This window comes from Rhinatrema bivittatum, chromosome 6, assembly GCF_901001135.1.
Source record: "Rhinatrema bivittatum chromosome 6, aRhiBiv1.1, whole genome shotgun sequence".
In the NCBI taxonomy this organism is placed as follows: domain Eukaryota; kingdom Metazoa; phylum Chordata; class Amphibia; order Gymnophiona; family Rhinatrematidae; genus Rhinatrema; species Rhinatrema bivittatum.
Window position 1 is genome coordinate 192,369,256 of NC_042620.1, and position 15,159 is coordinate 192,384,414.

The 15,159-nt window shown below is 41.6% G+C and overlaps 1 protein-coding gene across 6 annotated transcripts in view; it reads left to right on the top strand.

Moving 5' to 3' along the window:
• Window positions 1-5,737: 5,737 nt before the first annotated feature.
• ZDBF2 (zinc finger DBF-type containing 2) overlaps window positions 5,738-15,159 on the top strand; it is an 87,940-nt gene continuing 78,518 nt past the window's right edge. For 2 of the 6 annotated variants that reach the window (XM_029606343.1, XM_029606337.1), the window contains exons 1-2: window positions 5,776-5,911; window positions 12,739-12,859. The gene's annotated coding sequence lies outside the window, so the exon portion shown is untranslated. The other 4 variants (XM_029606338.1, XM_029606342.1, XM_029606339.1 and 1 more) reach the window with 4 other exon arrangements.

Here is a 15,159-nt window from a genome sequence, read left to right on the forward strand (position 1 = left end):
AACATAGGGGCAAATTCTGAAGGTGAGCCACAGCTGGAGGTTAGCCTTACATTACAGAAGAAAGTGTGTCCAAAGCAGAGGAGAAGAAACTGCCTTGTTAATGGGTTCTGACAATAGAGTGGACTAGAGAAAAGACAGCAGTGGAGAGGATGCAGGGGTCAATAGCCTTGAGATTCCAAAATGTGTTGGTGATGACTGAATGAGACTGAGGAGAGGTTGGTTAAGTGTGAAAGTTATTAGATAATGGTCAGAGAGGGAAGAACTGAGATGAAGAAGTTTGAGACAGAGCAGTTGGAGGAAAGAACTAAGTCAAGGCAGTAGACAAGTTGGTGAGTAGGGGCACTAGAACATAGTTGGAAGTAAAATAATAAGATTAAAGCAAGGAGTCTGGAGGTTCATATTCAAAAACTTAGTTAAAGAAACAAAAACATGACAGTAGAAAAAGACCATATGGCCTATCTAGTCTGCCCATTCACATGACTGCTCAGTTCTACAATCCCCACAGAGAACTCCTGTGCTACTCCCATGCTTTCTTTAATTCAGATACTGACCTTCAGTAGGAGGCTATTTGATGCATCTACCACCCTTTCTGTAAAGAAATAGATTATTCCTCAATCTAACCCCTTTCAACATCAACCCATGACATCTCATTCCAGATTTTCCTTTTCATTGAAAGGGACCTGCTTTCTGTGCATTGATACCTCTAAGATATTTAAATATCTCTAGTATATCTCCTCTAACTTGTCTTTCATCTAGGCTATACCTGTTTACATCTTTCAGTCGTTCGCCACATGCTTTACAACAAAGACCATTCTGAACTCATTCCTTCCTGTTTATATCCTTTTGAAGTTGTGGTCTCCAGAACTGTACACAGTATTACAAATGAGGTCTCACCAGGGACTTAGGGAATATCACCTCCTTTTTTCTGCTGACCTTTCCTCTCCCTATACATGCAAACATCTTTCTGGCTTTTGCCATTGCCTTATCCATCTGTTTGGCCACCTTTAGGTCACCAGAGATGATTGGCCCCCAGATCCCGCTAAACTGTACTGCTCCCATGGGGCCTGATTTTAAAAAGCATTTACATGCTTAAAGTTGGGTTTTACACATGTAAATGCACTTTATGTGCATAAATGGCTTTTAAAATTATTACAATAGTATGTTACAGTTACACATGTAATTCCTTTTAAAAAATACTTCCTTTGCTTTTTGCAGCCCAAATGCATGATTATGAATTTTTTAGCGCTAAATCTTTGCTGCCAGGCTCTGGACCATTCCTCAAGCTTTGCTGGGTCCCTCCTCATGTTTCCACACCATGGTATCATCTGCAAAAAAGACAAACTTTCCTGATAGTTTCTTCCTCAATAATCACTAATGAAATGTTGAAAAGAAACAATACAAGGACCAATACCTGTAGTACATAACTAGTAATCCTTCTTTCCTCAGACTGAGCTCCATTTACCACTACCCTTTCAGGCGATGCAATATCAGTGAGCGTTAACCAGGCACTCATGATTGAGCACTCGCTCGCTTAATGTGCGCTGATCCACCTCTCCGGGGTGCCCAATGCAAAATGCAAATAGGCTGCTGTGGTAAAAAAGAGGCGCTAAGGGAAATTGTACGACCCTAGCGCCTCCTCAGCAGCGGCACCCAGGAGAGGTGGCTGTCAGCAGGTTAGGAAAAGGGACGCTCAATTTATGAGCATCCCTTTTCCTAACCTGTGCAGATCTGGCCCCTCCCCTCTAGGCAGCCAGCAGGAAAAAGAAGGAGAGGGGGTGAGCCTGAAGCACACAGAGAACAGCCATACTACTCCCTAATCCAGCCTTCCTCTCTTGTTCCCTCTCCTCCTGTAGGGAAGGGAATAGAAGGGGAAGGGCTGCTACTGAAGCAGACATTGCAGACTCAAAAAGGAGTTGGATCAGCTCAAGTTTGAAACTTGTGAGCAGTTAAAGGCTTCAACCCTGGCTTTAATGAATGGCACCACTGCTCACAACTTTCAAACTTGTGCAGATTTAACCCCTATTTTCGTCCATTGCCAAGGGCTTAATTTCCAGAACAAAGAGCAATGTTCTGACACCTTTTTTTTTTTCTGGTACCCTAGAAAGCATTACAGAGCCAGCAGTATACCTATATCAATTCTGGCTCCCCTGAGGAAATAGAACAGAATCAGTAGTTGCATGGATTATTTATTGCCCCCCCCCCCCCCCCCACCTTGGAGGAAGCAGAGTTGAACAGAGAGTGTTGGAGCTGCTCACCCTGAGACATGGGCAGCCACATGGTGTTGATTTTTGCATATGTTCCCAGCACAATTTAGTCTTTGAGGGACAATAGCCAAGGCAAAAAAGACACATGGTGAATGTCCCATTCTCTCTATCTGCCTTTTCCTCCTTACCCCAGTGATCCTGCATCCCTAATCACCAGCCATCCTTCACCAGCCATGTTAAGAGTCTGAAGAATGTGTTCAGGTATGTTTGTGTAAGAGTGTTCACACCCAGCCCTGGTCCTGCCCATCTCACACCCCTCCACAGTTGCACTTCCATTTTTTTTTTTTTTTTACAAATTAAGCCCCGTGTGTGGCTTCCAATTATCTTCCTGTGAAAAATTGTAGGTGGCATCATCTGGAGAAGCTGAGGTAGACAGAGAAGTATATAGAGGAGACTTTCAGGGACATATGAACCAGTCCCCATTGGTCTCCTTCCTTTATTCAGCTGTGGGCCAGTGATGCAACCTCTATTTCTTCCTTCCTTGCAGGGCCGGAGCAGGAATATTTGAAGCCCTAAGTGAACCTTTGGTCATTCACCCCCTCCCCTAACTACTTGCGGCAATGACTCCAACACAGTGCTCCCTTCTTTGATGGTATTGACTCTGGTACAGCACCCCTCTGTACCTCGCACTGGCAGGATTTTGCTGCCCCCAAAATGTCACACTTCAAGCGACTGCCTAGTTTGCCTAATGGAAGCACTGGCTCTGCTTCCTTAGCCTCCTCCCTTTTTTGGCCTCCACTGACCAATGGCACCAATGTCTTCTCTTCCTTTCTGCTCACTTGAGCAGACAAGATACTTTTTTATTCAGCTTTTGTGAACTAATGTTCATACCAAGTTTCTACAGGAAGGCAATTGGAAGCCACACAATGAGGAAAACAAATCTTAGAAAATTATTTTTCACTTAACACACATGTAAGGTCTGGAATTCATTGCCAGAAGATGTGGTTAAAGCAGTTAGTATAGCTGGGTTTAAAAAAGGTTTGGACAAGTTCCTGGAGAAGTCCATAAACTGCTATTAATCAAGCTGACTTAGAGAATAGCCACTACTTAAAACTGGCTTTAGCAGCATGGAATTTATTTACTGTTTAGGTACTTGCCAAGTACTTGTAACTTGGATTGCCCACTGTTGGAAACAGGATGCTGAGCTTGATGTACTCTCGGTCGGACTAGGTATGGCAATTTATTATATATATCGTATACATACACATACTGAAAATGTCACATACCCCTTTTATACAATATTTTCCTGAATATAACAAACAATTGTTTAGAATTAATATTTGTGCAAGCAGAATTTAATCTAAACAGTAAGAAAATTACTGTTTTTTTGGTACTTTTTGGATTTAGACTGCTGCCTACTCAAAGGCGTGCTAAGGGGGGGGCGGGCGAGGAGGGCGGTCTGCCCTGGGTGACAAGGAGGGGGTGCCAGCAACTGTGCAACCAATCAACCTCTCGGGGAAAAAGAAACATTCCAGCCAGGAGCAGCGGGCCGGCAGGGAGCCCAAGCCCTGCCGGCCGAAGAGAACAGGCTGGAGTGGCATACCTGGGGAAGCAGCGGGCTGGCGGCAGCAGGAGAGGCTGTGGGCCAGCGGCGAAACCTAACCAGCCAGCGGCCCACGGCTTCTCCTGCTGCTGTACGGCCCACCGATCTTCCTGCTTGGGGGCGGGGGGGGGGGGGGGAAGCTGTGCGCAGGCGGGAAGCAGAAAGATCGGTGGGCCATATGTCCTGAAGATAGCAGGAGGCCCTCGGGCTGTGATGGAGCTCATCCCGCCACGGCCTGAAGACAACAGGAGACAATGATGTGTGTGAGCTTGTGTTGTGTGTGTGTCTGTTTGAGATCCTATGTGTATGTGTCTGTGTGAGAGCATGTGTGGATGTATGTATGAGACAATGAGTGTATAGAAGAGTGTGTGTGCGCCTGTGTATATATATGAGAGGGTACCTGTGTGCAGGTGTGGGGGTGAGAGAGAGGAAGCACATGTGTGTGTGTGTGCGCTCTGGTGAGACAGGAATCGTGTGTGAGAGATATAGAGGAAGTGTGTATGTGTGAGAGAGACAAAGGAAACACTGTCTCTTTCAGACACACACATTCAAGCTCCCTCTGTCTCTCACCAATCATGTATTTTGTTTGTTTCTGTGTGTGTGTGTGTGTGTATACCCCCAGTTCACAACAATCTCAGGGTGACAGGCATGGAGAGTGGGGGATTTTTTAAATTCTTATTAGTTTTAATTACTGGGTGTTACTTGATGTCTGCTGTTTTGAAATATTTTATCAATGTTTAGAACATTTTGAAAAATTTGTACAGGAGCTTCTAATTATTGAATATTATTCTATTCATCAGCTGTTTTGAAATGTATATTTTTAGTATGGTTTTACTATTCTGATTTATTTATACTTGATTGTATTTGTTTTGAGGAATAGTGATTTTCTGCTTTTCCATTGTTGCACTGCATACAGAATCTGGCTTGTGGTTCCAGTTCAGTTTTTGTCTGCATGTGTGCGCGAGAGACAGAGGAAGTGTGTGTGTGTGTGTGTGTGTATATGTTAGCATGTGAGAGAGACACAGAGGAAGCATGTGTGTGAGACAGATGGAAGAAGCATGTCTGTGTATGAGAGGCACATAGAGGAAGTGTGTGTGTGAGAAAGGTACAGAGAGAGTGTGTGTGTGTCTCTCACAGACACACATATATGCACCCTATCACCCACCAAGGATGTATGTGTGTGTATATGAGAGAGAGGGAGCATATTTTGTGTGTGCATGTGTGCCCCCTCAGTCTAAACAATCTTAGGATGACAGATATGGAGAGCGATTTTTAAAATCCTTATTAGTTTTAATTAATGAGTGTTATCTGATGTGTCTGCTGTTTTGAAATTTTACGGATGTTTAGGAAAATTTAAAATTATATATTGGAGGAGGGGGTGCCAAAGTAGCCGTCCCAGATGCCAAATACTCTAGGTAGGCCTCTGCCTCTACTATATCATACATCCAAAGGGGACCTACTATGGTTTATCATTTATAAATAGGCAAAAAAAAATAAAAATGGCACAACGTCCAAAGTATCTTTTCTTTTCCTCGGACAAAGCAGTGTGATATCCCTTTTAGCTCAGTTAAATGCACAGATATAAAGGTCCACAAACCAAAAACAAAAATTATAATGTGATGCCTACTAGACTAAAAATTAATTTTCTAATTTTCAGTAACCAATTCAGCAGGAAATTCCAATGCCTTGCTTTTATCCGAATCGTTTTCCTTTATTTTCGCTAACTGAAACGCGCTTCGCTTCGATTTTTTTATTTTTACGGAATTGCAAGGTTTATCTCACCAGATCCCATCACCCTATTCCCCGAATTTAAGTGCTTTAATCCCCACCCAAGACCGCCCTCCCCGCGCAGGCGGCGGTTAACTTATTCTGTGCCGAGGTTGTCCCCGGAAGAAAAACACCGAGGTTGTGACTTCTGCCCTCCCTTCAGCACGGAAGGATTTAAAAGCGAAAAACATGGAGGTAAAGCCGGGGCTTAGGGTACTTTGTTTTTGAGAATAGAAGAAACGCGTGCTTGGCGCTGGGGGAAAGAGAAATTCGCCGGAGCGGGCTTGCGGATATAGGACCAGGTTTGTGGCTGGTCACGTGTGCACGCCGATTGGCGGTAAGAGGTCCTGGCACGCGCGGGTCAGGGGGGCGTGGAGAGCAGGGAATGGACAGCGCGGGTGAGCGTGCGAGCAAGGATTTGCGCGTGCAGTTCATGGCTCGCAGGGAGCCAGTAGGTCGCCCTAGGTGGCGGGTGTGGGTGAAAATGCGTTCCGATTATTATGATGCGTCGGGTGGCACCTCGAGAGCTCATGCTTCAATAAATTGGTTAGTCTATAAAGTGCCACCTGACGCCTGTCATTTTTTGCAAAACCAGACTAACCCGGCTGTCCCTCTGAAATGTTTTCACCGTCCAGTTTATTGTTTATCAGAGGATTCCTTGCTTTTACTGTGGTGTTACAGAAATGACAACGCCAACAAAGGTGCGGGGAAAATGTTAATGCTTCGACTCCGCTCTGAAACAACGACTGTCTTAGTTTAAAAGTGGCTCACTGGCTAACACGATTTGTAGCGCATTTGAGCAGGCTTATTGCTCCATGCCACTTATTGTTTTTACAGACCCGGATACGAGTCGGAAAAGTATATGCTAAATGTAAATAACAAATTGGTATTTAGTGAAGCAATTACTGCGAATTGCAAAGGCTGTGAATAAATTATTTAATTGCAGTGGGTGTGGCATTCTAACACACCTTCAGTCTCCTGGTAGGGTTTTCCAAACCAATTTTGGAATGTTTTGAAGCCTTTTGCCTAGAATATAATGAGTTGGCTGAAAACTCAGAGAATATATGAAATTAAAATTCTGAATGCTTCAGCAGATTGTTAGATACTACAGGGCCTAATGTATGAAGCTAGTAGAAACTTGTTGAAATTTCCCAAAGGTCTATATTCAGTCTCCTCCCTAGTCCAACCCCAGCACTTCCTTCCCTTTTCCTCAGCCCTTACCCCATCACAGTCTTACCATCCCCTTTTCCCAGCCTGACCCAGACACAACCTGATACCTCCTCCCTCCTGATCCCAACACACCTTGACACCCTGCCCCAGCTTTTCTCCAGCAAACCTTGACACCCTGCACCATCCTGACTCCAGCACACCTTGATCACCTGCCCCAGACAATGTGAATGGGCATGTGTGTGTGAGGGTGTTTATGTAAATGAGTATGTGAATGTAAGAGTGAATATCACATGAGAGAGTGTGTGCATGAGAGGGAGAAGAAAGTGCATACTGCCCATGCCCCTGTCTTTCCTGCCCTTCCTCCCCCACTAATCAAAGACAATGTCAAGGTGACTCAACATGAAAAGTTCTCAGATATGTAAATGCCCCCAGAACTCCCTACTCCACCTCAACCTTTACCCTTTTGCAGATATATAGAGAATTCCGGGGGCAGGAGCAATTTGTTGTCACTCCTGTCCCATTCATTGCTCCAATTTTGCAAAATGGCTGCTAGTCACCCCGAGACTGGCACCATTATGTTGTACAGCTGCCCTACAACATAATGGTACCAGCCTTGGATTGACTGGTGGCCATTTTGCAAAACTGGAACAGTAGTGCAGGAGTGATGGGGGAATTGCTCTTGTCTCTGGAACACTCCGTGGACCTGCAATGAGGTAAGGGCTGGGGTGGGAAGAGGTCAGGGCGGTTTCTTAGGGCATTTGCTCAGTGAGTTGGGTGGATGATTTTTTTTTTTTAATAATTAAAATTGTGGTTAGTGGCTGATGGGGGTGCAATTGTGTGCTAACGTGGATGCACACCGCACCAGGGCCAACAGACACTTCCGCTAAATGCATAATATATAATGATAATGATGGATTGGCCTATTTTGTTTTATAGGGAAAAATATTTAATACCATCAGTCCTGTTGGGAACATGTTTTCTCTTCCAGCATCAGCATTTGAAATGCCCACTTAACTGTTTTGTTTTGTTTTTTGTACAGTTGCTTTCTTCATAATTTTTGTATAGGTAGTATTTTTAGTGTAATATATTTTTATGATATTTCTACCTTTGAAATTATTTACCTTTAATATATTTTTATGATATTTCTGTCTTTGAATATTATATATATGGTACTGTATTTCTACCTTTGAATGCATCAATAATGTCACACACCCTCTTCTGCAGTTATCTGTGTGAGTCATATTTGTGCTGTACATGTGAATCCTGTATGAGGGTTCTGAAAGTCCCAGCACAGCATTCCTGAATTGCTTTCAGGCTATTCAAAGTTCTTCATAACTTTGCTGCTCTTTGTAAAATTTAAAGTTTCTGACCCTTTTGCTTAAAAAAAAAAAAAAAGAGAGAGACGACCCATGTAAGAGAGACAATTTTAATAATAAATAATCCATTAGACAATTTAAAAATTCCTTCCTCAGAAGTTACATAAAATAAAAAAGGGAATTTTACTAATTTTAATAGCCAATTAAAATAATTCATATTTATTTTTGCCTAGTACTGTTGCTCTGATGTTCTGTGTGGCATACTGATTAGAAGAATGGATAGAAGTAGCATCATTTTCTTGTATGCTACATCAACTCATGTTGGAATAATATGATCACTTATTCTTCCTGTGATGGACTGGCCCTTAGTGGGTGAAAGTGAGTTTAGGGATATTTGGTCTGTAATTACTTGGCAACATGAGTATGAGAACTACCAAACTGGATCAGATCAAAGGTTCATCTAACTCGGCATCCTGTCTAATTGGCAAGCAGCATGTGCTTAGAGGAATTGTATAAGAAGCAAAATATTTGTGGAGTTTATCACAGTCATAGCTTGTGGAATACATTGAATCTGAAGTAACATTCTTAGCATACTTAGAATGCTTCTTGAAGGAGTGATAGACTACCCACCTGCGAGGTTCAGTAAGCATCATATGAATGTCTTTACTTGGGAAAACTGGAAGTAAGAATTCTGGTGATTAAGTATCAGGGAATGCCTTAGATCGGGGTAGGCAAATCCAGTCCTTGAGTGCCTCAAAGAGGTCTGATTTTCAGGATATCCACAATGAGTATGCATGAGATATATTTGCATACAATGCAGGTGGTACATGCAAATATCTCTCATATGTATTGTGAATATGCTGAAAACCACACATGACCCCTTCTCCCACCCCCATCAATCATATAGCATCCTCACATTTGCAAATTTAACTGCCAGGAGCCATCATGAACTTAGACTCACCACTTACACATGTTAAGAACTAGGATGCTACATGTAACCGAAAAGAGAGAATCTTTAGTTTTTAAATCAAGAATGGAGGCAATAAGGGTCAATACATAAGTTGTAGGTAATACCTTTTCTGTTAGACTGACTTCATTAATTGACTAGCCTCACTCACTATACCATCATCTCACTCATACATCGAGATTTTGTAGCTTCGCTTGTATTACTAGCCCTGTTTCTGGGGCTGAAAGCATGATGGTCATGGACTTTAAAATTCTTCCTAATAACTTCCTGTTTGCTTCCAGTACTTCTTTGCTATAATCTCTCTGTAGGCCCTATGTACTAAATATGTTTCCCATAGATGCAAAATGAGAGAGAACCATTAGTACATAGGCCCCTCTGACATCATTAGTATACCTTTGCACCTGGTAAGCAAGTTATCATACTTTCCTTCCAGACCGTGTTCATAATAATCACATCTTTCACTATTAGCACCTGCCATTTCCTATTGAATGGCATTTCCTCCAGTGGAGGTGTGTCTACAGTAGAGGATGCTACAAGGACAGCATCTGGAGAGTGGGTCTTGTGGATTAAATCATTTCGGTCATTTCTCAGCTTGATGCCCTTCTGTCCTTAACAGCACAGTGGAAGGTCCACAGTATCCCAGAAAATCGAATTTATAACACTATCTGAGGTCTAATATTTTTAAAACAACAAATTTGGCACTTAACATGTACTAAATATGTGTTAATATCTAGTTATTGGTAATTCCTATTGATGCGTTACTGATGATACAAAAAAAATCCTGTAACACAAGAAAAATATTAATGAGCTGCTTAGCATACAAAGCAGCTTATTAATATTAAACTGGATTAATACAAATTGTGTGAAGCTTTGTAATTTAATCAAGCCACAAAAGATTACTTCTCAAAAGGGGTAGTCGGCCTTTTGAGAAGTAATCTTTTGTGGCTTGATTAAATTACAAAGGGGTAAAGGGGAATCTAACTAATTAGATTCCCCTTTACCCCTTTTGCTATGAGGGGTAAAGGGGAATCTAATTAGTTAGTGCTATTTTGAATAGTATTGCTAGTGAGGCAGGAATGACTGGGGATTGCTTCTGTCCCTAATACCGCTATTTGACCTCACAGCAGGGCTGATGTAATAAAACTTATGCTAAAATTGGAGTTAAATTTTAGCCCAGGATTTACTTAACATGCATGTTAAATACGAGTCCCTGTGGGATGCAGTAAGTTGGTGGGATGCAAATCAAACAAATAAAAAAATTTATTTATTTATTTATTTATTTATTGATTTGTTTTTATATACCGGTGTTCGATTTACATATCACATCGGTTTACAAATAATTTATGGCTAATTTTAACGCTGGTTTTTACTCCTGGTTTAACGTACATTTTTTAGGTATTAAAACCATTGTGAAATAGTAGAGTTAACTTATTGCAGAAAAATGCACACTAAACAGTAAAAACCTGTGCTGTTAGCGTACCTTATTACGTCGGCCCCAGCATGTGATAAGATTTGTTGGGGACCATGCTAGGGGGGTACGGGTCTCAGAGCTATATGCTTTCTATGTCTTTTGGTGGGAAGGGAGGTTTCAGGACGAGAGGCAGAGTTTTTGCAGCTTAGGGATAGAGATCCTTTTTTGTTCTTGTGGGCAGGGAGTGGCTGCTTTGCCCTACTATAGCTGTTGTTTTGTGTGCTTTACTGGCTGCTTTAACTGCTTAATGCCCTTTTCTAAATACCATGTTCATGGCAGTATACTAACATGTATTAACTTGCTTTACTAAATAGGGATCTCTGTCTCTTTTCTCTGCTCCAGTTCAGTTACTCTGTTCTTGAAATATATTTACTTACTGCTTGGATCTCATGCACATGCATACCACCCACCCATGATGTAAATAATCATAAATATTGCACCCTATGCATTGCTGCTGGACTTCTACCTTCATCCTTTTTAAAACATAGCAGTTTCGTGGTCTACCTTTTCTAGTTTTGAAAACGAGAATAGACAGAATGCCTTTAATTGTTTTATTTACCTATTACATGTTGAGGGGCTTAGTTTAGAGCAGTGTTTCCCAACCTTTTCAAGCCCAAGGCACATCTACACTAACAAAAATGTTGTTGTGTGGCGCACCAGCCTCTGTGGAGCAAGCAGTTCAGACATGGAGAGGAATCATATTATCAAAAAAAAGAGTTAGGGAAGCAATAAAAACCCCACCAGTCTCTCCTCCAAATATTAAAACAAAGGGAGGGAGAGGAGAGAGATACACTTGACCCTATAAAAAAGACCATCTCACTTTATATAAAGCCCCAAGAGAAGCCTGTGTGGCGTGGGCAGCTGGATCAGATTGGTTAGTTACTGTGGCTGCCAGAGCTCCTCCACCTCTTCTGCTGCTCCCACATCCAGTGCTCAGTGCGCTGTCTCTCTCCCCATCTTAATCAGCCTGGGGATCTGGGGATAAGGCAGAGGCGGGGAAATGAAAAGAGAAACATCTTTTTGCAAGAGCACTCGTCCCCTAACCCCAAGCCCTTCAGGGAGAACAGGTACAAATGTCCCAGTTCTTGCTGCCAGGGCTAGAGAAGCTGTCAGTGTTTAAATTGCAGCAAAGCAGTATAATGGTGAGGGGACATCTGCTCAGACTGGTCTTTCCTGTATAAACCTGGAGCTGGGATGGGACAGATCTCTTGGGGGTAGAAGATTCAATTGGAGACCCTAAGCCCTGGTATAACTTCCCCTCAACCTAGCTTGATGGACACTCTACCTGGGCAACAACAAGCTAGGTGGAGAGAACATTGCCCAAATCTCATCTTGGAGTGAGTTTCCTCACTCTGAAGGCCAGCAAATCTTCACAAGAGACCACTGTTCTGTTCGTCTCATGTTGAATGTGAAAGTGGCCCCCAACCCCCTACACTCATACCTAATCCCCACCTCGAGTTACTAGGTGGGCCTCCCATAGGGATTCAAATACCTGTCTAGGGAGGAGGCACTATAGCAAGTCTCTCTCTCTCTCTCGCATACTGAAACAGGCTGTCCGGAAACATCCTGAACCGCGATATATACTGGCAATGTAGCCCAAATTGGGTTAATAGTGCAACTTGCGCTAAGAGCGTTTTGCATAGCTATTATCGCAATTTGCGATACACATGCTTATTAGCATAAGATACGCCCCTTTTTGGTATCGCATGCGATACCAATGCGATATTGGAAAATGAGGCCCCAAGTCTCTTTTCCGAAAAGATTCTAATCGCACAGTGTGTGCCATCAACTCCTTCCACTGTTTAAAAGAAGGAGCCTCTTCCGATTTCCAATTGACCAGAATAACCTTTTTAGCGAGGAGGATGGCAACCGCTAGGAACCTCTTGCTCCCCTGTGGTAACAAGTCCCGTGTGTCCCAAAGACATAGGTAAAAAGATTTGCTGGACCAAGAGATGTGACATCCCAGCAGCCCTTCTAAATAAGTTGTGGACATGGTGCCAAAAAGGCTGCAATTTAGAACAACCCGAGAATATATGACAAAGATCCCCCTGGGGGCAATTTTCATTTTAAACAGAGATCTGAATCCCAGAGCTTCATCAGAATGCCCCTAGCCCTGGTGTTCATTGACATATCCTAAATCATCAGTCTGCTTTTGTAACCAATTAGGATTTCTGAAGTACAAAAAGCTTCTTAATTGAGTTTGTGAGCCTTTTAATTTGTGACACTAATTCTTTCAACAGGTTTCCCCTGGAGATGGTAATGTAAATGTACCGAGGCTGAAGATGGGTTCCTCCTTAACATTCAGTAACTTAGATCCCTAAAACAGGCCTCAGAATTTGGGGTGAAAAAGCTGACGACAAGGTTAGTATGTGAAAACTGAAATTTGAGTTTGGATATGAACATTATATAACTGTATACTGATTTTGTCAGGAGTATAGTAGCTGGTCAAAGATGGCTTCAAAATAAGTTCAGATGACGTTAAAGAACTCTCATATAGACTAGGGAAAATTTTAAACAGTTTGGATAGTTTTTGCGAGACGCTTGAGACAGTTTTACAAGCTTCCTTTAAAGGAGCGTTCCTCTGCAAAAAAACAAATCTGAGAAGCAGTTCATTTTTTTCTAGTGCTTTGAAGTGATAAATTTTGAGATCCCAAAGGATCATATGGTAGCCCAAACGAAAGCTACCAGTACTTAATATATTCCTCAGAACAAAAACGTTACATGTTATTTCTTCCATTGCTTCCATTTACAGTCTTTATTCCTATATTTTTTCTTTTGTGTTCTAATACATTCGTTATATCTTTACACTTTTATGGAATAGGTGTGCAATGTTAATTATAGCCACACCTGCTGCTTTTTAAAATCTTCCCTATTCCAGCCATTCTTGCTTTTTTCGTGCTTCTGTTTGATTTTTGCATTGGGTTTTGATAAGGATCAGCACTGCAAGGGCACAGTTACCTACTACTACTACTACTGCTACTACTTAACATTTCTATAGGGCTACACGACATACGCAGCACTGTACAAACATAGAAAAAGCCAGTCCCTGCTCAACAGAGCTTACAATCTAATAAGACAAACATACAGGACAAGAGACTTGTGGTATTTCATAAAGGAAGACAATGGTTAAAAAGAAAGTTAGTTAACAAGACTAAAAGCAGACAGTCAGGCATTAGATGTAAAAGCGGTTTCAAAAAGATGGTTCTTTAGATGGGATTTAAACATGGCAAGAGAAGGGAGCATGACGCACCAGTTCAGGAAGACTACTCCAAGCACACGGCGCAGCCAGGTGGAAAGCACTTAGGGTCATAACCTGGAGGGACGGGCTAGTGGTTCGGTGGCAGTGCTGTGTATGTACAGATATGCTCCTTAGTCACACTCCTTTGTAAATATTTCTTTGCATTTGTTTTCTCCTTTTGATACGGTTAAGTCCATATTCTTTTCTGTGAATTGTTTTTTTTTTTAATCTAATGTGCTGTGCTTTTTGTTGATTGATTCTATGTGTTTCTATCAAAACTCAGTTCCTATTAACTTGGGAAAGGTAAGTATTCTATCAACTTTCATCGTGCCAGGTACTCCTCAACTCTGAAGATCTCCTGCTCTTCAGTGAATTGTGCCCTCTTTTTCTTTTAAAAAATTATATGCTCATAATGCCATGCTTCCTTCTCAGCTTAAAGGTGCCTTAATCAATACACGCCATCTTGTAAATACATTATATTACATCTAATTTCCGACCTTATTCTGGCTCATGAACTTCACTTCTTACTCAGAACTGAAACCTGGTTAAAGCTTGGTGATATTTCCTTCCTAAAACAAACCTGCCCTCCCAGTTACAGTTTTTTTTTTTCCATAAAGAGAGGCCCAAGCACAAAGGGGATTGGTGTATGGCTATCATCTTTCTAAATTTCGCCATTAACTATGGAATATGTTTATCATTAGTTTATTTGTTAATTGTTTTTAATTTGTTCTTAATTTATTCTTAATTGATATATTTTATGTACACCTGAATTCTCATTGACTGTAAAGCTTGTTGCTGATTTATTGTTTATTGTAAACCGAGGTGATGTTATTAACGTGCCGCGGTATATAAAAAAATCACGAAATAAATAAAATAAATAAATAAATATTTTACCTGTCAAGGAATTGTCTGTTAAATTTGATTCAGTTACCAAATTTCCTTTTCTTCAAATTTATAATTCTGGTTACCAAATGTCAAAAAAGATATAGCAGAATTAGGAAAGGTACAGAGAAGGGCAGCCAAACTGATAAAGGGGATGGAATGATTCCCCTATGAGGAAAGACTAAAGAGGTTAGGACTCCAGCTTGGAGAAGAGATGGCTGAGAGGAGATATGATAAAGGTCTATAAAATAAGTGGAGTGGAACCAGTAAACATTAATGTATTGTTTACTCTTTCAAAGAGTACAAAAAGACTAGGGGACATACAATGAAGTTACTAGGTAATACATTTAAAACCAGTAAGAGAAAATATTTTTTATTCAACACACAATTCCCTGTACGTACCAGGATCATTCCAGACTGTGGGTTATGTTCCCTGTCCAGCAGATGGAGTTAGAACCAAAAATTCCCAGGGGAGGACCTATATAGCCACGCCTCCCTCACCTCAATCCTCAGTATAGTTCTAACTCCAGCAGATTGAGCA